Source organism: Bos javanicus, chromosome 28, assembly GCF_032452875.1.
Source record: "Bos javanicus breed banteng chromosome 28, ARS-OSU_banteng_1.0, whole genome shotgun sequence".
Lineage (NCBI taxonomy): Eukaryota > Metazoa > Chordata > Mammalia > Artiodactyla > Bovidae > Bos > Bos javanicus.
This window is the reverse complement of record NC_083895.1, coordinates 24,082,875-24,107,143: the sequence shown is the minus strand read 5'-3', so window position 1 is coordinate 24,107,143 and position 24,269 is coordinate 24,082,875. Positions and strand designations below refer to the sequence as shown.

General features: G+C 34.5%; 1 protein-coding gene and 1 long non-coding RNA gene across 6 annotated transcripts in view; one reads left to right on the top strand and one right to left on the bottom strand.

Annotated features, from left to right (window-relative positions):
* LOC133240396 (uncharacterized) overlaps positions 1–6,163 on the bottom strand; it is a 52,670-nt gene extending 46,507 nt beyond the window's left edge. Inside the window, exon 1 of the long non-coding RNA XR_009734219.1 lies at positions 6,046–6,163. This is a non-coding gene — a long non-coding RNA (uncharacterized LOC133240396). The remainder of the gene's footprint in view (positions 1–6,045) is intronic.
* CTNNA3 (catenin alpha 3) overlaps positions 1–24,269 on the top strand; it is a 1,922,060-nt gene that overhangs the window by 1,489,541 nt on the left and 408,250 nt on the right. The gene's annotated exons all lie outside the window — the stretch shown is intronic.

Sequence of the window (24,269 nt, the reverse complement as noted above, 5' to 3'; positions counted from 1 at the left end):
AACTCCTAATGGCCTTCTTAATTGTATTTCCTCAGAATTAAACTCCCCCATTCAGCTTTAGTCACAAAATGAATATCTATTCTCACCAAAGGGAGCAGATAAACAAGGTTATGTGTAAATAGAGTATTTCCTCACTCTTACAAATATATACGAACTATATTTGAAGAATAGGAGTAAGGAGTGGAAGAAAATTGTTTCAGTTAGAAATTGCATTTGAGTACTATGCTGGGAAAGACTGAGGGTAAGAGGAGAAGGGGGTGACAGAGGATGAGATGGTTGGATGGTATCACTGACTCATTAGACATGATTTTGAGAAAACTTAGGAAGATAAGGAGGCCTGTTGTGTTCTAGTTCATGGGGTAACAGAGAGTCAGACACCACTTGGCAACTGAACAATTAGTAACTGACACTCCTAGTGACTTAAACAGCATGTTTTAGTTACATGATAAGAATTTTGGAGTACATGATTTACTGGCCTTAGGATATCAGAGTAAGGATACTGAGTCTTTTGGACTTGCCCTTGAATTTAAAATATGGCTGCCTAAACAATCATGCTCATGTTCCATGCTATAGGAATAAAAAAAGGCAAAATTGTATGAGTGAGGTTAGTGTATATCTGCACAGCCCAACCGCCACTCCCCAAACACACTCATTATATAAAGAGGTTTCTCAGCACTTCTTCCCAGTGAATTGCATATTCATTTCACTGATCAATATCATATGGGCACTTCTAGCTGGAAGGTGGACATGCTATGTAGACTTTAATTTTACAATAGTTGGGTATATTGTTTCTGGATGTATTAGGGTTCTGTTACTACAGAAGGGAGACTGAATATTGAATAAATAAGTAGGTATTATGGGATAGGGAATGTTAATCCCTTAGTGTTTTTTTAAGGAAATAGTATCCCACTCCAGTATTCTTGCTTGGGAAATTCCATGGACAGAAGAGCCTGGTAGGCTATAGTCCATGGAGTCACAAAAGTGTCCTACACAACCTAACAGCTACACAACAGAAACAATGACAAAAAATTCCCTTATGAAAATACAAGTAAAGAATAGAGCTCTAATCTCTGACATTATGACCCCCAATTTATAGTTCAGCTATTTGAGGCTTAGAAAAGCTAAATAACTTGCCCAAAATTACATGTACAAAAAGTAGATTTATTGTCAAACCTAGAAATGCATTTTTTAAGAGTCTAATTTGGTAAGCATTTGCTACCTCTTTTTTCAGATGTAATTCAAAGACTTCAGGACTACAAGTTAGTGAGGAGTTAAGAAAAAATAGTTCTTCCTTTAAGACGCAATAATGTGAAAATCAATTTACCACTGGGACTCAGAGAAGTTTTGAGCTAGTGATTTGTTTTCAAAATATGTTATCTTATGGCTTGCATCAGAATCATTTCACCAAACACCTGGGAATGGAGCCTGGTGACTGCGTTATAAGAAGCTCCAAAGAGCACTCATATATGCATTCCAGAACTTGGCACTTCTAGAGAGGGTGATATTGCTCCCATCTAAGCATGGAAACATTTTTGGAGAAGGGGGTGTCTAAGTTAGTTTTTAGAGAATAGGGAGACTTAGAAGCCTGAAAATACATCACATGGAAGACATAGGTTGAGGGATGACATAGATGAAGAACAGTATGTGGTGTGTAGAGATCAGAGAGGAAGTTTGAAGTTCACAAAGGTAAATGGGAACAATCAGATTAAAATGAAGGGAGACTGGAGTAATTGGTTTCAGATGATCACAAGAGCAGAATAGAAAGAAAGACAGGTGCACGAGACTTAAAGACATGCACACAGGTATGGAAATTGTTAGTGACCACCGGGAATATAGAATATGAATTATTTTATAATAATATATCATTTATCCAAATTAGAATATATATATAAATATATATTTGTATTTATATTTGTATAATTATTTTTCTAACTCAGCAACTGTGTCTGCAAATGACCTTACCCTGCTGACTTCATGGACTATTCATAGATGACTTGGTTTCAGGGACAAATGGCAAAGTAAAACCGTGATATCCCACTGGGTCAGCTGCAAAGAAGCTTCATGAGCAAAGGAAATAAGGACTTCCATGCAGAGAGGGGTCTGTAGGTGAATTTAAAACTTTCCAAGGAGTACTTCCAAGTATACTCCACAGTGCTTTCTGCCTCTTTTACATTTCTTCTAGTATATAGTTCACATAGTTCCTAAAATGTATGGACTTGATAAATATCATACTTTATGAAATAAAAGAAAAATGCATTATTGAATATGATTAAATACCTCTCTCTATTGTTTCATTTCATAAAAATCACCAGGAGCTTTTGGAGATTGTTTTCATTACCTTGGCTAATGGAAAATTCAAATATCATTTTCTACAGAACACCTTAGAAATAAATCACTATACATTGCTTGACTGTTCATGTCTTTGACATTAAACCTCACTAATTGGATAAATTTAAAAGGAATCTAGTACTGTTTACAAGTATTTCTATAAAACTGTATGATGAACAACCCCAAATAAACTGAGGATTAGTAGAAATGACAAAATTTAACTAACTATAAATTTATTATGAGAAAAAACACTGTTATTGAAAGGCATGCACTGGACACTCATATATTAAACTACTGAATACTTATTCAGAATATTCTTATTTTCTCTTTATTTTAATGTATTTAATGCAATCTTTCCATACCTGAAATTTGGTATGTGAATTTCATTACATTGTCTAACTGATCATTAGCCTATACTGATTAAAAATTTGCTGTTAGTATAAGTACAAATTTCTGAAAGAAATAAGATTATATTTTGAGAATGATGCAAAAGTTAACTATTCTGCTCTTGATAATGTCTATATTTTATATGCTTTTATCTATCTCAAAACTAGTTTTAATATCACTAATCATTCTGTTATTTACTTCTGTTTAAATAAAAGTTATATATAATGAAATTTATTCTGTAGTCAGCAGTTTATGAGAAAACTTCACAGATTTTGGCTCAGACAAGGTAAATCTGTATGCAGTATTTTAAAAATACTTACCTGTTGACTGGATAATTGAAATCTAAATTGAGTATTTTAAGTTAAATAGGTTGTTTTAAGATGAGGGGAACAAAAGGGTGACTGACGTTAAAATCTTTTCAAAGACTGGCATAAGAATATCATTTACTTGCTTTTATGTTTTAGATTTTTATCATGCTCTTAGGAATATAGGCTTTAGCTTTTCCAGTACTTAGAAGAATAAACTTATAATTTTGTCTAGAAGGCAGAACATTACAGAATAATTTTCTCTTTGGATCAGAATGTGAGTTAACAAGAAATTCTTAAGTTGGTTTTTATCAATCTCAGCCTTTTCTATCACATCTGGCCTGAAATTTAAGCAAGTTAGTAACACATTTTTTGGTATATATCTGAAATACCAGAAGTAATTATCAAGTTGTATGTAAACACTCATTTAATGATTATTGATTTTCAAATAACAACATGTAATTACACACATACATTGATGGGAAATAAAACATTTGGAGCCACTTAACTCTGAGTTGGTTCAAATATAGTTTGCATTCAAATTTGTCATTTAACTCCAGGACACGGAAGCAACCTAGATGCCCATCAGCAGATGAATGGATAAGAAAGCTGTGGTACATATACACAATGGAGTATTACTCAGCCATTAAAAAGAATACATTTGAATCAGTTCTAATGAGGTGGATGAAACTGGAGCCTATTATACAGAGTGAAGTAAGCCAGAAAGAAAAACACCAATACAGTATACTAACGCATATATATGGAATTTAGAAAGATGGTAACAATAACCCTGTGTACGAGACAGCAAAAGAGACACTGATGTATAGATCAGTCTTATGGACTCTGTGGGAGAGGGAGAGGGTGGGGAGATTTGGGAGAATGGCACTGAAACATGTATACCATGTATGAAACGAGTCGCCAGTCCAGGTTCAATGCATGATACTGGATGCTTGGGGCTGGTGCGCTGGGACGACCCAGAGGGAGGGTATGGGGAGGGAGGAGGGAGGAGGGTTCAGGATGGGGAACACAGGTATACCTGTGGCGGATTCATTTCGATATTTGGCAAAACTAATACAATATTATAGTTTAAAAATAAAATAAAATTAAAAAAAAGTAGAATATACAAAACCCCTTACACAAATCTGACCCATATTTTGCACCTCATTCAGGTAGCTGTTATTATTAATAACAGAATGAGAACAGGATAGTGAATGCATTCTTTAGTCATTACAAGTTGTAATGTTAGGATTGGGATTACTGAAATTTCTATAAAGCCACTATTCACTCACTAAATATTTGTAGCTAAAAGAGAAATTACTTATTTATAATGGAAAAAAAAAAAGACACAATGCACAATTTTCAGTAAAATTGATCAATAAATCACCATCAGTTCATTCCATTTCAGTCACTCAGCCATGTCTGACTCTTTGCGACCCCATGGAGGCAGCTCGCCAGGCTTCCCTGTCCATCACCAACTCCTGGAGCTTGCTTAAACTCATGTTAAGTCAGTGGTGCCATCCAACCATCTCATCCTCTGTCATTCTCTTCACCCCCTGCCTTCAATCTTTCCCAGCATCAGTGTCTTTTCCATGAGTCAGTTCTTCGCATCAGGTGGTCAAAGTATTGGAGTTTCAGCTTTAACATCAGTCTTTCCAATGACTATTCAGGACTGATTTCCTTTAGGATTGACTGGTTTGATTTCCTTGCAGTCCAAGGGAATCTCAAGAGTCTTCTTCAATACCACAATTCAAAAGCATCAATTCTTTTGTGCTCAGTTGAATATATATATTTAAATAATATAAATCACCATAGTTCACCATTAATTACTTTTGAAAATTTTGACCTTTCCCTTTTTCAGTTCTTTCCATATCTTCTTGAGATGAATGTACAGCCCATGAAAAAGTAAAAACAGAACACACTACTCAGCATAAGTTTCTTTCTAGGAATGGTGCTTTCCTTTTCTTTTTAATGGGCTTGAATTTTGCATATATATTAAGTAATTAATAGCAAGAGCAGATGCTTGCTTATGTTGTGATTTGTTTTTAAATTGGACTTTTGCATTCTTATTCTTATTTTCATCCCAAACTACCAAAATTTGTCTGAAATTTATATGTAACTATTGGTTTCAATCTTGAAAAATTTTGAACACTAATTGCTTTTTCTCCAAACAATACATTATTAATGGTATTTTATTCCCTGTAAGGAAATTTAGCCTTAATTGTTCTCTTTTTGATCAATAATATCTCAAATTTAAAATTTTATGGCTTCAGCTTTCAGCTCAGAGAAGTTGAAAAATTTAATATCCTGTATTCTCAATGGAGAAAATTGAGATCTTATCCAAAGTACATTTGAATTAAGTTTTCACCTCTGTCACTCAAGAACTTCTTGAGGACAGAGGAAGAGGACAAAATGGTACCAGAGAATGATTAGGAAAAGCTGTGGTTAGTGGTAGCTCCACGGATTTTTCGACACATGATATTTAATTTTTTTATTAAAATATATTTGCTTTACAATGTTATTTTCAGGTATACAACATAGTGATTCAAAATCTTTAGAGATTATACTCCATTTATAGTTATTATAAAATATTAGCTCTATTCCCTGTGTTGTAAAATATATTCCTGCAGCTTATATATTTTATTCATAAGATTCTATGTCTCTAATCCCCTGTCTCTACCTTGTACCTCCTCCTTTCCCTCTTGTCACTAGTAACCACTGCTTCATTCTCTATATCTGTGAGTCTGTTTCTTTCCTGCTATATTCACTATTTATTTTTAATTTTTTAGATTCCACATATACGTTCTAACATATAGTATTTGTCTTTTTCTATCTGACCTCACCAAGCATAATACCCTCCAAATCCATCCATTTTGTTTCAAATAGAAATTTCTTTAAAAAATTAATCTTTACTATCTAGAAATAGATTTTTGCATAAAAATTCAATTTTTGGTCTCTCCTTAAATAAGAAAAAAAAAAAAAAGAGTTTTTCACAGCATTGAGTCCTGTTAAACCAAGATCTCATCACCCGTTGATAGCTGGAGCTGGGGTGGAGCTTTCCCCTTTCTGTGGATCATGTATGCTTCTATGATTAGTGCTCTCCCTGGGCCAGCTTCACTTGCTCATGTTCTCTGTTTATGTCTGGGAGGAATTATGAGATGTAAGCTATGACTAAACAGAAGTCTCCAAAGTGATGTTTTCTGTCACTGGCGGAGCCTGAGTAGCCTGCAGAGACTGGTAACCCTGTTTATGTATGTATATGTGTTTCTCCTTACTTTTGATTCAGTTCTCCTATAGATCTGAGATCTGGGACAAGGAGGATTAGAGTATTTGTTTGCATGTGTCTCACACTCAAGAACTGAAGTAAGGACAAACTCCAAGAGCCTCTCATTGTAATGGATCACACATTGTGGACAAGGGAAATATTAAATGATTCATTATTTTGCTGTTATTTGCTTTCTTGTAGTAACTGGAGAATGGGGGAGATTAATATATATGATTGAGATGTATACTTGACTCTGATAAGGCTTTTTGTTTTATTCGTTCACATACATATTGTTTGTGTTTATGTCAACATTACAGCAGGTTCTGGAGTTACAGATGTAAATACGAAAGTTATGACCAACCTAGATAGCATATTCAAAAGCAGAGACATTACTTTGCCAACAAAGGTCCATCTAGTCAAGGCTATGGTTTTTCCTGTGGTCATGTATGGATGTGAGGGTTGGACTGTGAAGAAGGCTGAGCGCCGAAGAATTAATGCTTTTGAACTGTGGTGTTGGAGAAGACTCTTGAGAGTCCCTTGGACTGCAAGGAGATCCAACCAGTCCATTCTGAAGGAGATTAGCCCTGGGATTTCTTTGAAAGGAATGATGCTAAAGCTGAAACTCCAGTACTTTGGCCACCTCATGCGAAGAGTTGACTCATTGGAAAAGACTCTGATGCTGGGAGGGATTGGGGGCAGGAGGAGAAGGGGACGACAGAGGTTGAGATGGCTGGATGGCATCACTGACTCGATGGACGTGAGTCTGGGTGAACTCCGGGAGTTGGTGTTGGACAGGGAGGCCTGGCGTGCTGCAGTTCATGGGATTGCAAAGAGTCAGACACGACTGAGCAACTGATCTGATCTGATCTGATGGACCAAGGCTTGTATAAATGTGACAGACAATAAATAAGTAATCAAGTGGCTAAATCATTACTCATGCAAAGTGTTATAGGGCTTTAGATAGATCAGAGAAGGCCTCCCAGAGCTGATGACATTTGAGCTGAGATTTAAGATGAGAAGGAGCCAGACATTGGACTAACTGAGAAAAGAACACCACACACACACTACAGAAAAGAACACAAGTGCCAAGGCCTTGAGGCTGAAGGGTTTTATCTTACGGTTTTAGAAAGTGAGATCAGCGTGGTTGTAGCATACTTGAGTAAAAGGAAAGTGATTTGGGTGATGTGGGCAGCCCATGATGTGAAGTTTGGGGTTTATCCTAAGTTCATTGGGAACTCTCATTTAATTCTCCCCAAAGGAGCACATCTTAGGCTTAAAAATCAGGGAAACCTGTCACTTACTAGCTATCCAGTCTTTTGAGCACAGTTTTTATCTACTCTGGGCTTCAGAGCTAATGATGCCAACATCACAGACTTTTTACCAGAGACAGAATTAAATGGAATATGCTATAAAGTGTTCTATGATACTACCCAGCCCATAGGCAGATTTTATTATTTCAAATAGGGCTGACCGAAGGTGCCTGCCCTCTTTCCTTAACCAATATTCTGTTTCCCCTCCTTTATTTGATAAAGAAAAGCTTATATTCATCTATGTGATTTTATTTTAAAATTGACCATGGTAAAGGCCTGTCTCTAGAAACTTCAGGAGGTAATGTGTCTGAGCTCTCACCTCATCCCTTCCCATGTGGAACATCATTTTTATATCTTCTTCAACACGTCAAGCAATTGTTGACCTTTGAAAGGATCTGTAGTGCAGTTTTTGCACTTCAGTTTTTGCAACAGCCTTCCTATTCTCTGCTGCTAATGTATTAATGCACACACACACACACACACACACACACAATGTTTCTAGACTGGAATGAGAATCATGCAGCATCTAAAAATGTGGCTCAAAAATAAGAAAGGTTGGAGGTTGGTATAGGCATGGTAGGCATATAATAATCCAGGCCTAACTAGATAGCAGATATAGAAAAATTTCAGACTCAGAATCTTTGCCTTTTAATGAATGAGGCTGAAGGGTGTGAAAAGAAACTAATCATGCAAGCAAATGAATCAGGAGAGTGTATCCTGGATATTAAGCAGACACTTTATAGATACTCAAGAATTAAGAAAACAGAAAAATCCATTTGAATTAATTAGATGAAAATAATTATAATTATAACCATTATAAAAATGGCCTATATATGACTAATTATCATATATACAGAAGCTCTTAGGCTTGCCTTTAATAGTGATATATAGCAACTTTGTTTAGTTGTAAGTTTTAATAATTGCAGCCTTAAACTATATTCAGCTATGCTTGAAATCCTATGACTCAAGTTGCAAGTCATCTACCAAAAATTAAAATAGATACAAAAAACAAAATAGATACCATCTACCAAAAATTTAAAATGGTTTTTAAGATTTTCTTAGGCATCTAAAGGCCAGGGATTGGGAAATGTTAAAAGACCCCCAAATTCCTCATGATGATAACTTTTGGGAAACAAAGAGAAAGAATGATTTTTCCTTGTTACTTCTCCAATCCCAAGCATTCCATGCATATTTGGCCCATGTAGAAATTTCTATTTATGGTAGTCTTCCTGCATCTAATACTGAAACTCCTGGCATTACCATGTTCCTAATCCACATCTGTATGTCACCATCATAGGTTAAAACACATTATATATAGTGAGGCTCTGCTAGAGCTTTCAGATCAAGGCGCTGTCACTGTATTAAGTGAAATAAAACACTATGCTATTATTCTTATTCTTAAAACCTTTGGGGTCACTGCCATGTGCTCTGTGTGCAACTGGCTTAGCTAAAGCACCTTATAACCACAAATGGTTTCATCTGCCGTTTCCTTCACTGACCGCTACATCCCAGAGCTGTAGAGTTTGGGGTTTGTTCTCAATTGGTTGAGAACTCTCATTTAACCCTCCTCAAAGTCCCATGAAATAGAACTAAATTCTAGACTTAAAAGTCAAGTAGACCTGTCACTCACTAGCTGTCCAGTCTTGAGCTGGTTTTTGTCTTTTCTGAGTTTCACAGATAACGATACCCACAAGGGCTGTAGAAGTTCAGCTGCTCAGCTTTGCCTTATGCCTGGACATGATTCTGCCCATGTTGCTTTTAGGTAGTGTGAATTACCATAGAGGGAAAATACCTTCAACCTAAAATGGCAATAAGAGCAAGAAATTCTTTGATGTGTGCTTTCCTGTTACCAGAAGAAGAAAAAAAAAAAAGCCTAAGGTAACTGCTCATGCATTTGGATTTTCAGTTCCAACTTTGTCATCTGCTCTGCAGAATCTATAGAGTATCCAGGCTCTTTTATGTATCTATGCATAAAATACTTTGGATGTGTAGTTAATTGATGCTAATGATTGTGGGATACACTCTGCCTGTATTATGGCAGGATGTAAAATATCACTGCATTTGGAACCATGATCTAAGTAAAACTGAGTCAATGCTATTTCTATAAGAAAGAGTTAAGTTAAATATAAATCAGTGTTATTGCCTAACTGGAATACACCCTGGAATAGTTAGGTATAGATGTTTGCTTTTTGTGTTGCTCTCTTCAGACCCTGATGGGAGAGGCCATGATGAACACATAATAAGATATTTGCGAAACTGAATTTACCAAAACACAGATTTCCAAGGAAATCTTGCCATGTGTGATAGAATGTACCCAGTTTTCTGAGAAAATTATTATGTATTATTGCGCAAAGGAAAGCAATTTCGGAAGATACTTTAGTGTACAGAGATGGATGGTGGTAAAGTACTGAATTAAATTTAGAATTAGAAGACCTGGATTCAGTCCATATAATGTTGAGCAAATCAGCCTCTATAGGCCTCAGACTTTTTCTATTCTGATAAATGAGAATGATACTCCTATATCTAAATCACAAAATTACCTAAAAGCTCAGATGATACCCCAACTATATAAGTATTTTGTAGATAAAAAAGTGGTAAATGCATGGAAGTATTATCAAAGTTTTAAGATCTGATGTCTGCAAGAGAAAAAAGTGAAAAATGTTATTCTTTGTGAAAAAGTCTATAGTCTATGGAGAATATTATTAGGAAAAATTATTTTTTGTTCCTAAATTTCCATCTATGTGAAGCTGTTATCTAGTTTTGGTGACAGAATCTTGAGCTCCAGAAACAGACAAAAAGTATCATTAGTATGGGCTGTTTGTGTGTGTCAAACTCAAGTATTTCAATCACTGTGGCAAACTTTTGGTGAAAAGTCATGAAGATTTTAAAATGAGTATGGAGAATAGTTCTAGGTTTCATTTTTTTTTACTCACAAATATTAATAAAGTTAGACCTAAAAAAAGCTGATGTTGCCTTTAAAATGCCTGCATGGGCATATTTTTACAAAGTAGATCTTTGCTGGTTCTCCTTAAGCAGATGTGAATGCCAGCCATTTTACTATTTGCAACTGTAGTGATTTGTACAGAGATTTTTTCTGTAGGTTAATTGAGAGTATAGGCTAAGTAAAAAGAACTGTGAAGGGGCTAAAATAGAATATTAAGCTATTTGGGTTGTTTAACTTTTAGATAATTTGCCATTTCCCATGAGTATAAAAAGTAACAGTTATTAAGGAAGAGCATATGTTGACTTTAAATTAAGGAGAAGCCAAAGCATTTTGATGAACTTCAAGCCACCCTAATTATTTTGTTTTAAAGCTTTGAAATAAATAATAAGGCATGAATTTTTATGGGTATTTAAGATATAAGTAAATTAATCTTTCCAAGGGCTGGCCAAGAAGATTATTTTCACTGACATAATTTGTTTCTGAAAAGACAGGTAATAGAAATGTTTTAGTACAGAATAAAAAAAAATGATGATTTTAACTGTATACAAATCTATGTAAATATTACAGAAATGTGAATGGCAGTATTTTATACTATTGGAGGTCTAAATAAGGTTTCTAAGAGTCACAATGTCATAAGCTTAAACATTGGTTAATTTTTGCTTTATGTTTTTAAATCATTTTTTTTCAACTATTAATAGTAGAATAAAGCCCTGTTTCAGGAATAAATATACTTATCAATAGTCTTTGAGGTAAATCATTTCAAATAATTAATTCAATATAGATATAACTATTTTCCAGCCATGAACAGTAATGAATTCTGTTTTTAAGAGTTGCAATAATCACTGCTTTCGATTTATGGAATAATTTTTAAAATTAGGAAAGCACTAAAATTGCAAGATAAAAAGAAAAAAATAAAACATATAAAGTATGATTAGACCAAACAGTGTGTGTTAGTTTATTAACAAGAACAAAAAGCACCTACTGTCCAGGGCCTAGCCGTTCTCTCTGAAACCATGTGAATATTTTCATAAACCGTGTTCTGATGAATAAAGTATCTTAATTTTGCACTTGAAAGAAAATACAGAGTTATAACAAAATGTAAAGCATAAAAATCCTGCCACCTACAGTAAAAACAAAGGTATGATTTAGACATGTGAGTCAATGAAAACCCTGCACAGATGAGAGTTCAGTCCTGCAAATTAGGGAGGCTGCTTGGTGATCCAGTCACCCTCTGTTCCAGGCGTGTCTCTGGCACCAGTGCCAGCCTCTGAGAACGTTTAATCCAGCAGACAGTGACTGCTTAATGGAGTTGAGGACCAGCCTGGCTTTCTCGCCACATTTGACAAGGAAGTTCAGTCTCAGCTAGTAAACCTTATTTAGGAAACGAATGCTATCCATTTGTATACTTGCAAAGGAATTGCTTCAGGCAATGTCAAAAATGAATTATCAGGAAATAAACTAAAAATGAAACTCAGGTCTCCAGGCCAATAAATTCCAGTGCCTCTGATTTTTATGAACTTCATAACAAGAGTCACAGTTTGCAAATGAGAATCAGCAATAGGTTGCATTTATTTTCTTTCTAAATCAAATTAAAATATGGTTTTGTCAGTTTGAAAAAAAAGAAACAGCTAGTGAGAAAATGACATCAGGATTTGAGGTATCAAATCTCTTCCATTTAAAAGAATTAATTTCACCTAAATAAACAATGTGTGACATTTTTGAGTTATTATACTGATAAAGAAAACCAATTTAGCTTCAAAAGTTCTTAAAAATTATTTTACATCACAGCAAAGTGTACTTCAATAAATGCTCCTTTGAGCATGTAAAAGTCACATGTGAAATATCCACAGACACAACTATTTTACATACAAAAGAGGTTATCATGTTTAACAGAAACTATTCTAGCTCCCTGTTTTTCCCTGTACTAGATATGTAGCCTCAGACGTCTGTTTCTATGCAAAGAAATATTAACTGGAAATATATAGTTGTATTTACTTCAACAGCCCATACAGGCTCGATAAGTGTTCCTAGAAATATTATTTTTATAACTTGGGGTCTTGAAACAGATAAAGTTTACTTCAATTAGCAGTTCTTTTCAGCCCTGAGATTTAAGCTCATTGTTTTACATCCCTTCAGTGTAAAGTCCCTTGAGTACTAACTTGAAAGAACCTTTAGAAGTCCAATTAACCTTTTTATTAAGAGAGGCTGTTCAAATGTACTTTTGTATGCAGAGTTTTCAGACATATGGGTAACCAGGCTCTAATTTCTTTAAAACTTGGCTATAGTCTTTGAACCAGACATTACTGTCAAGTGAGAGCTGGTGAGTATACATTTTGTTTTGCAGCAGTATAAATACTCAACAGTCTTTATGGTAAGATGATTTTATAGCAGCGTCTTTCACTTTTACCCTCGCATATGCTGATGTGAAATCATGAAGTTTTGCCCTTTAAATCTTGTTTTATTATTAAATGGAGTATGTGTGAGGCAGTATGTCTGTAGGAAAACAATATATTAGGCACAACTATAAATTCTCATCTGGCACCACCTCTGATTCACTAAAGCCTTTCGTGCTATAGCCCAGAATGCATTATTGAGAAACATCAGTGCCTAAAGCTGTCATTTGAATTTCTATACTGGCAGTAATCAGAAGATACAGTACTGTAAATCTGTGGCAGTTAAAGAAGACTCAGAACAGGGAGGAACCTTATTAAATATCTAGTTAAACCACCTCTGTGTTCAGTTGAGGAGGCTAAGATGCTGAAATTCAGAGATGTTACATGATTTATTGAAGGTCAAACCACAAAACCATCACTTCATGGCAAATAGATGAGGAAACAATGGAAACAGTGAGAGTCTTTATTTTCTTGGGCTCAACAATCACTGCAGATGGTGACTGCAGCTATGAAATTAAAAGATGCTTGCTTATTGGAAGAAAAACTATGACCAACATAGACAACATATTAAAAAGCAGAGATATTATTTTGCCAACAAAGGTCTGTATAGTCAAAGCTATGGTTTTTCCAGTAGTCATGTATGGATGTGAGAGTTGGACCATAAAGAAGGCTGAACATCAAAGAACTGATGCCTTTGAACTGTGGTGTTGGAGAAGACTCTTGAGAGTCCCTTGGATTGCAAGGATATCAAGCCTAAAGAATTCCTTCCATCCTAAAGCAAATCAGTCCTGAATATTCACTGGAAGGACTGATGCTGAAGTTGGAGCTCCAATACTTTGGCCATCTGATGCAAAGAGCTGACTCATTAGAAAAGACCCTGATGCTGGAAAAGATTGATGGCAGGAGGAGAAGGGAATGACAGAGGATGAGATGGTTGGATGGCATCACCAACTTGAGGGACATAAGTGTGAACAAACTCCAGGAGTTGGTGATGGACAGGGAAGCCTAGCATGTTTTCTGAACACTGAAGGTGATATCAAATGGAAGCTGGAAAAAAATCAGCTATCTGGGCACTATATATATATCTGTATATATATATATATCTATATATATACATATATAGCTTAAAATCTGGAGTTTTTCTAGCCCTGTAGGTTATTTTTTTAATTTGGAATTTGGGATCATGTGATAATACAAATGTAGTAAAAATTGACAAGTGACTAATTAGCCAAAATACATTTAGTTGGGTTGGAATAGGAAGAATCACTGTGTGGCTTTGGATATTGTCAATTGAACCTTCTTGCTGAATTGGGATCTATAGCTTAAAACAACTGAAAGGAACTGATAGATAAGCAAAATGAAGGAGACAGAAGAAAGAATTCACCTTTATTATTAAGAACCTTCCATGTGTTCATCACTCTGAGCAAGGGTTTTTCATAAACTGTCCCTTTTAAAGAAGTGGACAATTCTGTGTTTGTGGCATAAGTGTCAGAGTCATCATTGACTGCTATATAACCTCAGATGAATCTTGTAACCTAACTTGACCTTGGATTGCTTATTTGTAAAACAGCCGATGCCTAAACTGACTACTTCATAAACTGAAAGACCAGCTATGAAAGCTCTAGAAAAATATAAAGCACCACCAGAATTTAAAATCATATATGATTTACTTTTCTTTCCATTGATTCTTTATGATAGTTATATTTTGCTGAAAGGAATTTTAACATATATTCACTGACTTCATGTAGGATGGTGGGAGCAGCATGACAAAGGGTTAAAGATTTATTAAGGATAATTAGCTAAATGTGTAGTACACTTGAGAAAACAAGGTTAACTGTTTGCTTCACCTTGCTTTCTTGCTTCTTTATTATTATTATTTTTTTCCTTTGTCTTTATGTTGAAAACACTATCAGCCTTGTTTTGTACAAATCCTTTTCTGGAAATCTACAAACAGTACTTGGAAATTGAAAATTGTTAAAACCAGTGAAACTTGAATACCTAGGGACACACTATTTGTCTTTCCAAGTTGGAAATGTTATTTTCATGCTGTGTTTCAGTCACAAACTTGAGCCCAAGTAAAGGAAGCTAATTTAGGTATTGTTAAGCCAGGGCTCAGATACCAGGCAGGAGGTGAGGATCAAACTTTCAGAACAGTCAGGGACCAGGGAGAGGCAGAAAGAGAAGGGCTGAGAACCATTAAAAAAAAATTTCAAATAGTTTAATTTTTTTTTTTTTACTACTGAAAATATTTAGCATATCTCACAAACCATAGTAGCATGCTGCTGCTGCTGCTGCTGCTGCTAAGTCGCTTCAGTCGTATCCGACTCTGTGCGACCCCATAGACGGCAGCCCACCAGGCTCCCCGTCCCTGGGATTCTCCAGGCAAGAACACTGGAGTGGCTTGCCATTTCCTTCTCCAACGCATGAAAGTGAAAAGTGAAAGTGAAGTCGCTCAGTCGTGTCTGACTCTTCGCGACCCCATGGACTGAAGCCTACCAGGCTCCTCCGTCCATGGGATTTTCCAGGGAAGATTACTGGAGTGGGGTGCCATTGCCTTCTCTGATAGTAGCATATGTGTTACTTAAATAGTTAATAAATCAACAAAATATCAATGGACTTCCTTTACTGTATGACCTTCTCTTCTCTCACTCATCATCGTCCTTAATTTTGTATTGATCATTTCTTTACCTGTTTTTATAATTGTACATACTGAAAGTAGCATAGTAATATAATACCTAGGTATGTGTTTGTAGTAAATGTGTAAGAATACACTTCAGTATTATCTTAGGATCAAAATTTATTTCTTTATTCCTCTCCAACCTGCTTCTTTTTTAACATATTGTTTTCAAAATGCTAACATATTCATTAATCTATTATATAAATATATTAAAATATCTTCTACTGAAAGCAGCCAATGGACTATTCTTTGTCTCTTTCTCTTTTCTATTATGTGTAAAAGTACCATCAACATTTTAATTTTGATGTATCTGGTGCAAAAGTTTTTTCGGATTCATATTTAAGAACAAAAGACTAGGTTATATATTTTGTGATTGTTCAGATTTAAGAGGCAATGTCGAATTATTATTATTATTTTTTACTTTAGGCACCAATAAGCAGTAAAAGCAGAATTCAGGTGTTTGACAAGCCTCTGTAAACAGATTTTGAATTTTTCCAGTCTGTATATGTGAAATATCTAATAATATCCTCTTTCCAATTTGCATTCTCTGATCCTATCAGATTAAGCACCTTTTAAAATATGTTTTTCTACCGTTCTTTTATCTTCCTGTATGAAATACCAATATGATATTGAACAATTTTCCTATTGGGTTGTTTTATTGGTTTTATGTATTTTATCTTTCCCTGGCTAAACTTGTGCCCAAGTTTGTGACTGAAACACAGCATGAAAATAACATTTCCAACTTGGAAAGACAAATAGTGTGTCCCTAGGTATTCAAGTTTCACTGGTTTTAATAATTTTCAATTTCCAAGTACTGTTTGTAGATTTCCAGAAAAGGATTTGTACAAAACAAGGCCGATAGTGCTTTCAACATAAAGACACAGGAAAAACAAAATAATAATAAAAAACAAGAAAGCAAGGTGAAGCAAACAGTTAACCTTGTTTTCTCAAGTGTACTGCACATTGAGCTAATTATCCTTAATAAATCTTTAATCCTTTGTCGTGTTGCTCCCGCCATCCTACATGAAGTCAGTGAATATATGTTAAAGTTCCTTCCAGCAAAATATAACTATCACAAACTATAACATTCTCCTTATGATGCTATTGATGAAGAAAAGTTCAAGTTTGCTATTTTATGCTTTCTCAATTGAAAACTTAAAAATATTATTTTATACTTGCCTCTGAAAGTTTCAAGCTTTTTTTTGGAAATATATTTATATTGTGAAAGAAAGGTATTCTTTTTATTTTCTCTGTATGCATAGATAATTGTACAAGAACTTTCTGTTATAATGCTCTTCTTCTTATTTATGCAGAGCCAAATCTACCATATATCAAATTTATATAAATGCACAGTCTGTGCTTAGCTCTTTGTTTGGTACCAGTAGTCTACATTTCCATTTCTATTATTTTACAGTGCGTCTTAATTGTTCTAAAGTTAAAACACCTCAATAGCTAAGGGAAAGTTTACATACCTATCCTTTTCTTTTTTCTAAAACATGTTACTTATTCTTACCTTTGCTCTTACACTTTGTTACTTTTTTCCCCCCATCTTTATGCTTTTAATTTTATTTTTTCTAATAGTAATGCACAGGCAGTGATAAAGAGAAGTTGTGTTAGTACATATCCTTATTGCTTTCATTATATTTTATTTCAAAACTATGCCTTTGTTTTTTCACATTTAAATGTAATATTTGCTTAGATATTTGTGGATGTGCTATACCACCAAAGTAAAGATGTTATCATTCTACTTTAAATTCGATAAGAGATTGTATCATAAATTATTGTTAATCCCTGTATCTATTGAAAATATTATATTTTATTTATCCTTTCATCTGTTAATGAAGTGAATTAGAAAATTAATCAGTGTTCTAATGTTAAAACAATCTTGCAAAATAGTCTCCTTACATAGCTGTAACTTTGGCATGGTATATATCTTATGTAATGATAATATTTCATTAGAATTTTAGTATATATGTAAATGTGTCACAACTAGAATAGATTTTTTAAAACATTTTTATTTAAAAATAATTTTATATCAGTGATAGTATAGATAGTGAAATTTCCCTATGCCTTTCCTAAAGTTAGCATCTTACTTTATCACACTACATTGGTCAAAACTAAGAATAGTATTGGTTTAAGACTGTTCACTCTACCGTAGACTTTATTCAGATTTTACCAGTTTTTCTTCGAATGTTCATGTTTTGTTCCAAGGTCCAATCCAGGATCTCACGTTGCACTTAATTACTATGTCTTCTTAGTGTCCTACAAAATGTGGTAGTTTCTCACAGTTTCCTTATTTATCTTGCCTGTTCATTCACACTCTTGATTACAGCAGCTTTGTAGTAAGTCTTGAAGTTGGGTAATTCAGTCTTTCAGATTTATTCTCCTTCAATATTATATTTGCTATTCAGGATCTTTTGTTTTCCATGCTAAGTTTAGAAACCATGACAACTAAAATCAGTTTAGAATCAGTTGGTCAATATCCAAAATAATGTGCTAGGATTTTGATCTGGGTTGTATTTGCTGAATATCAAGATAGAAAGAACTGATATTTTGCCTGTATCAAGGCTTTCTATCCACATAGATGAACTGTCTTTCCATTTATTTGGATAGTCTTTCATTTCTTTATCAAGAGGTTAGTAGTTTTCCTTATGTATATCTTGCATATATTTGGTAGATTTATATTTAAGCATTTTTATTTTGGGTATGCTAATGTAAATAGTATGCTTTAATTTCAAGTTCTAACTGTTCGTTGTTGGTATATAAAAAACCAAATGACTTTTGTATATTAGCTTTGTATACTGAAAATGTGCTATAGTCATTTTTTATTTTGAAGAATTTTTAAAAATTCTTTGGCATTTTCTACAATAATAATCATGTTTGCAAACAAAGACAGTTTTGTTTCTTCCTTCCCTTTCCATAAGTTTTCTTTTTTTGTCTCATTTGTTACCTAGGATTCCCAGTATGGTGTTGAATAGAGTAGTGAGAGCAGATATCCCTGACTTGCTTCTTATCACATTCCTAGTTTGCTGAGAGTTTTTACCATGAATGGGTGTAGAATTTTGTCCAATGCTTTTTATGCATCTATTGATATGATCATGTGATTTTTTTTCTTTCAACCATATTGATTTTGATATAGATTTAAAATTTGTCTCTTACATAATTCCTTCTTTAAAATATATGATTAATTATATTCTGAACATACTTTTTGATGTTTCTTTCCAAGTTTATGGTTCCATCATTTTTCCAGAAATTATTTTAAATTATTTTATATTTCAAGGATGAATCTAAAGAAATGATTTTATTTTCCTTTCAAATGTATATATAGAACTAGATTCACCCCAATCCCCTTATCTACTACCATACTATCTTTTCTTGTAAAAGTTCACACATAAATGCACAGAATGTTTCCGTTCACACATTGTATTTCGTTAATGTTTTCATTCAGTGAAATAATGAGTCTTGTTCAGAACAGACAAAATTTGAAATGTCAGTTTTCAAAAGAAAGTAGACAACAAAAATAATAAATCAAAGACAGTCACTAATATTTTGGGCATGAATTTTCAATGGAGCAAGAAAGACATGTCTGTTTCTTTTTTGCTTTCAGTTTAACACATCCACTATATATACACATTCATACACACACACAAACATACGCATACATACATACATACATATATATATATATATACACACACACACACACACACTTCCCTGAGTAGCTCTACTTTTCTATTTGTTATTTGTGTTTGTTAATCAAATTTTTAAACCCTGTTGGATTGTGACTTTTTAAAGCCGGGGAAAAAGCATGACACTTAACCAACATTTTCTAAAATGTCACATTTAAGGAGTTAGGATTTTCTTGAAATCCATCCAGATAATTCTCCCTTGGATTAAAAGTATTAAGCAATTCCCTCTAGTTTCCAAAATCAATCAAAAGATGTGACCAGGTTTTGTTTTGTTTTTAAATTCCAACTTTAGCTATTAAAAAAAAAAAAAAAAAACACGTTTAGGATTAAACAGAAAATGTGATGACAATTTTTAAAAAGATCTTGTTATGTAAATCTAGTACTAGGAAGAGGAAGCAGAATTTCATACATTTGTTTAGAAGACTGCATATTCATTTAACATGGTGTTGAATTAGAATATGAAATTCCTTTATGGTTATAATCAATTTGAGTAACAGCTGAGAAATTATAATAGAAATCACACAGTTTTACCTTTATCCCATATAAGTCATGAAATGCCCTGACAGGGCCATTTTGCCTACTTGCCTCTTCCTATAAATCTTTTGAAATCTCTTTTTAATATTAGGCTAATTTCCCTACAGATAACCCAAAAATACTCTTAATGGATTTGGAACTACATCTGTTATGTTCTATTTTGGTTGAAATACAAAAGAGAAAATTAAAAAAAAAAATCAGTGTTGATTATGATAATCATTCAAATTTGATATTCCTTATTTATTATATACAAATTTAGAAATAAATCACATTAGGAAAGATTTTGGAAAAAAAAAAAAAAAACAATACTACAAAATGTTATTGCCTCCAAAATATTTCCTACTAGAGCAAGAGACTGTTAGAGATAATATTAATGAGAATGGCCCACGTTCCATATTACTGCTTCCTCAGAGGACTGGGACTTTTGGCTGACAGAACTTGGGACAGTTATCTTGTCCTTTATGTTCAGAGATGATGTGCTGACAGGTTATTTCCTGAGCAATAACTGAGATATGTGACCTGCTGTCCTTGCCAGGAAAGACTGTTTTGTAGTTGACAGCAGCAGGCACTGAGGGAAGAACTTGACATTTGTGGCCTTGTAGCCTTTGGGTCAGCTGAGTCTGTTTTTGATTCCTTCTGGCTGCTATGCAATCTGACTTCTGTCTTCTCTTGGTGACTGCTGCTGATGCTACTTTCTTGCAAATGGTCTCTGCAGGCACCCTCTGTCCTAGCCCCCTGTAAACACAATTACCTCCCATGTTGTATAATCACAGACTTTCCATTCTGGTGCCGTTTTCCCCACTCTCTTACCAGTGAAATACGGTAAGACTCATGGCAGTGCAGATGAAATCACATGCAGATAAAATCTGAATTACTCAGCTCTCCCTGCTGGGCAGTTGGCTCTACTACCATCACCTGTAAAGAGATTACTAAGTCAATGATTATGCATTTTTTAACCTACTTCTAGGCTGCTGGCATAGGACATTGTTCCTATAGTGCATTAGATAAATGTAGTTTCATTAGTGAATCCTGAATAAAGAGAAAGAAGTCTTAGGTTGACAGGGCTCTATCATAATTTAAGAGTAAAAACAACAGTGCCAAAAAAATCCTTCCATCTTACATTTGAAAAATCATTTTGATTTCTGTAGCTTTTTCTGATACAGTATACATATTCCTGCAGTATGTACAGCTAGTCACCTGAAGGACAAAGCTCCTTTTTTCTCAAGTGTGTGAAATGCTATCAATACAAATACATTTAGTTCTGACTACCCCATTCCTCTTTCAAACTATAGGAAAATTAGCATGACACCAAGCATATATATCTTAATGTACATTTGTTAGGTTTACATCCTCCTGATTCTCTTCTAGCTCTCAGCTCAATCTATGTCACATTAGCTAACTCCAATTCTATATATTTTTCCCCCAAATGAATATCTTCTTCAAAGTCTGTGACTTGGCCGACTGCCACAGCTCCAAATGTCATCTCTATGCAAATGCTTGTCAAATCTCTCTCATTCTCTCCTCAGTCCTTCCCTCCATCCCTCCCCTGCTTCTACCTCTCCATTAGCTCAGTCTTCTTCCTGTCTGGTAGATATCTGGACTTGAAAGTCATCCGTAACACAACACGAATAGACTACCCTCTTTCTGAGACTTCTTTTCCTCCTGGCTTCTTTATTGTAATAATAGTTTCCCCCATTTTTGTTAGACATCCAGTATCAACACTTCAGAAGTCTTGGATTCCTTTTTTTTTTCTATTACCTCTTGCACGTAGTCAGTAATAAAATCTTGACTTTTTTATCTCAGGAGAAAATGTCTCATCATATCCATTCTCACTGCAAACATCTTCATTCAAATATTTATAAATTTTGTTTTTAGCTTGCTCCAAGTCTCCTAACTTGTCTTCCTGCTTCAAAACAGTTATATACCACTTATAAATCCATTATGTAAAGCAGTGCTTTCCAAACTATGTTTTTAGTATTGCAAATTTTTATTCAGATGAAATGGAATGCAAATATACAAAACAGAGCTGCTTTCTCTGAAGCAGAGATTGAGGATTGGAACTTACACCTAATTGTAGTCGTGCTTGTCTTTATCCCACCTCTCCTCTGCTACCCATAGTGCTTCTGGAAGTGCTCTCATGGGAGTGTAGTTGAGAACCACTGCTAAAATATATTCTCAAACTTACTATGACTAGGTGATGCAGGGGAAGAAGCTTTAGAAAAATTAAATTCAAATGTATCATCTCAATAAAGATGGTTCATAGAGATATAAAGATAATTAGATAAATATTAGATTGTATATAACTATACCAAAAATTCCAGAGAAGGCAACGGCACCCCACTCCAGTACTCTTGCCTGGAAAATCCCATGGATGGAGGAGCCTGGAAGGCTACAGTCCATGGGGTCGCTAAGAGTCGGGCACGACTGAGCGACTTCACTTTCACTTTTCACTTTCATGCATTGGAGAAGGAAATGGCAATCCACTCCAGTGTTCTTGCCTGGAGAATCCCAGGGACGGGGGAGCCTGGTGGGCTGCCATCTATGGGGTCACACAGAGTTGGATACAACTGAAGTGACTTAGCAGCAGCAAACCAAAAATGCAACATGCTCTTAGCATGGTAGTTGAGGTAGGTTAAAATTTCTAGAAAAAATTATAACCTCATAACTCATAAAATTACACTGGTTATTTTACCGGAAATGTTAACTACTCCCTAGAAAATGTTATGAATTATATAAAGAAATTTTGTCCCAGATATGGTATTAAAAGATTTTCTTTCTCGCAACTAGTCATGTTAGAAACTTACTCAAAATTTCCAAAGGCCATTAGTTATCTGCCAAATGAGGAACATATTCTTTGGCTTGGAAATTAATAAAAATCTGGCATGAAATCAGATTAACTGCTAGCATTTTTACTGTTTTTCTACTTTGATTGTTATTACAGTATAAACCCTACTTTTGCTAATTTTTAAAATCACAACCATAAGTCTCCCTGTAGTTTCTCATGTCCCATACCTTGTGTAATATACTTCTCCAACTTGCCTTCCAGTGTTTCTCTGTTTATATCTTATTCATTCTACGAGGCCTAAGGCCTTCCATATCACGTCTTCTTTTTTTTTTTTTTAATTTTATTTTATTTTTAAACTTTACATAATTGTATTAGTTTTGCCAAATATCATAATGAATCCGCCACAGGTATACATGTGTTCCCCATCCTGAGCCCTCCTCCCACCTCCCTCCCCGCACCTCTTCTATTAGAATTTTCCAAAATATCATTAATTGGATATGTCTTTGAAGCTTTATATGCTTCTTTTATGGTAGTTGCCTTTTTTTTGTTGTTTTTTTGTTTGTTTTGTTTTGCCTTGTTTTTTGTGGGTAATAGGAAACACAGAAATACACAACAGATGACTTACTGAGATCACTTTATAATATAATATCAAAACTTGCATCTGTGGCCCCCATGTAGTTTGCCATGTACTTGTTGCATCATCAACATTCTGCTAACCTTTTAAAGGTAGGTTTTCAAAGTACAAGGGATAAAGGCTGGTTTTTGGAATTATTTGCAAGACCATCTTCTACTAGTTATGCAATTCCTGGCATAAGAATTTACTCACTGAATCTTGATTTCTTCTTCTTCAAATAGAGCTAATTATGCATATAGATGGCTTAGATATCGATGGAAATGATTTTTTCCCATGGTAAAGATAAAAGCAATGGAAAATGATAGCCTGAATATGAGAATTTACTGGACATCTCTGGGAATCTTGAGGACAGTGGGTACTGGAGCATAGTAATGAGGCCCTCTGAGGAGAAAGAAGCAGATAAATCTAAGATTATTAAGAATAGAAACAACAAAAATGCTTATATATACTTTCTTTCTCTACTCGTCCTGCAGATTCCTGGTAACTTTTAGAAAATTCCAGAGGTAGAAATAATAAAGTGATACTGAAGAAGCTTTTCTTACCTCAAATGCAATGTTTTCAGAACATTTCTGCTGACCCATGGAACTGGTGTTAGCTTTGGGTATTTCAAGTTTTATCCTAATTAATCCTCTTAACTTCAGAGCTTTGTCCACCTGTAATATATTAAATGTACTGCGTGTGCACTATAGAGGAAAAGCTATGCATAGCAGTGACAGAGAGTTTTAGTGAATAGGAACAGAACGGGCTTGAAGAATGAACTTTTCCACAGGGAGAGACCCAAGTTAAATGCTCTGCAACTGATTCAGTAATTCTTTTAACTAATGGTTAAGTTAGTAACTATATTATTTCAAAATATTATTCCACTATGAGTTCTGGTTGTAAAATTAGGCAATTTATGAAGTATTCTCCCAGTCCAAGAATACAGAGAAGTAGGATTATGAATATAACGAGATAGAAAAGTATATTCACTCACTGAGCAACTATTATGTGCCAGAAACATATTTGGGAGGCTAAATCTACA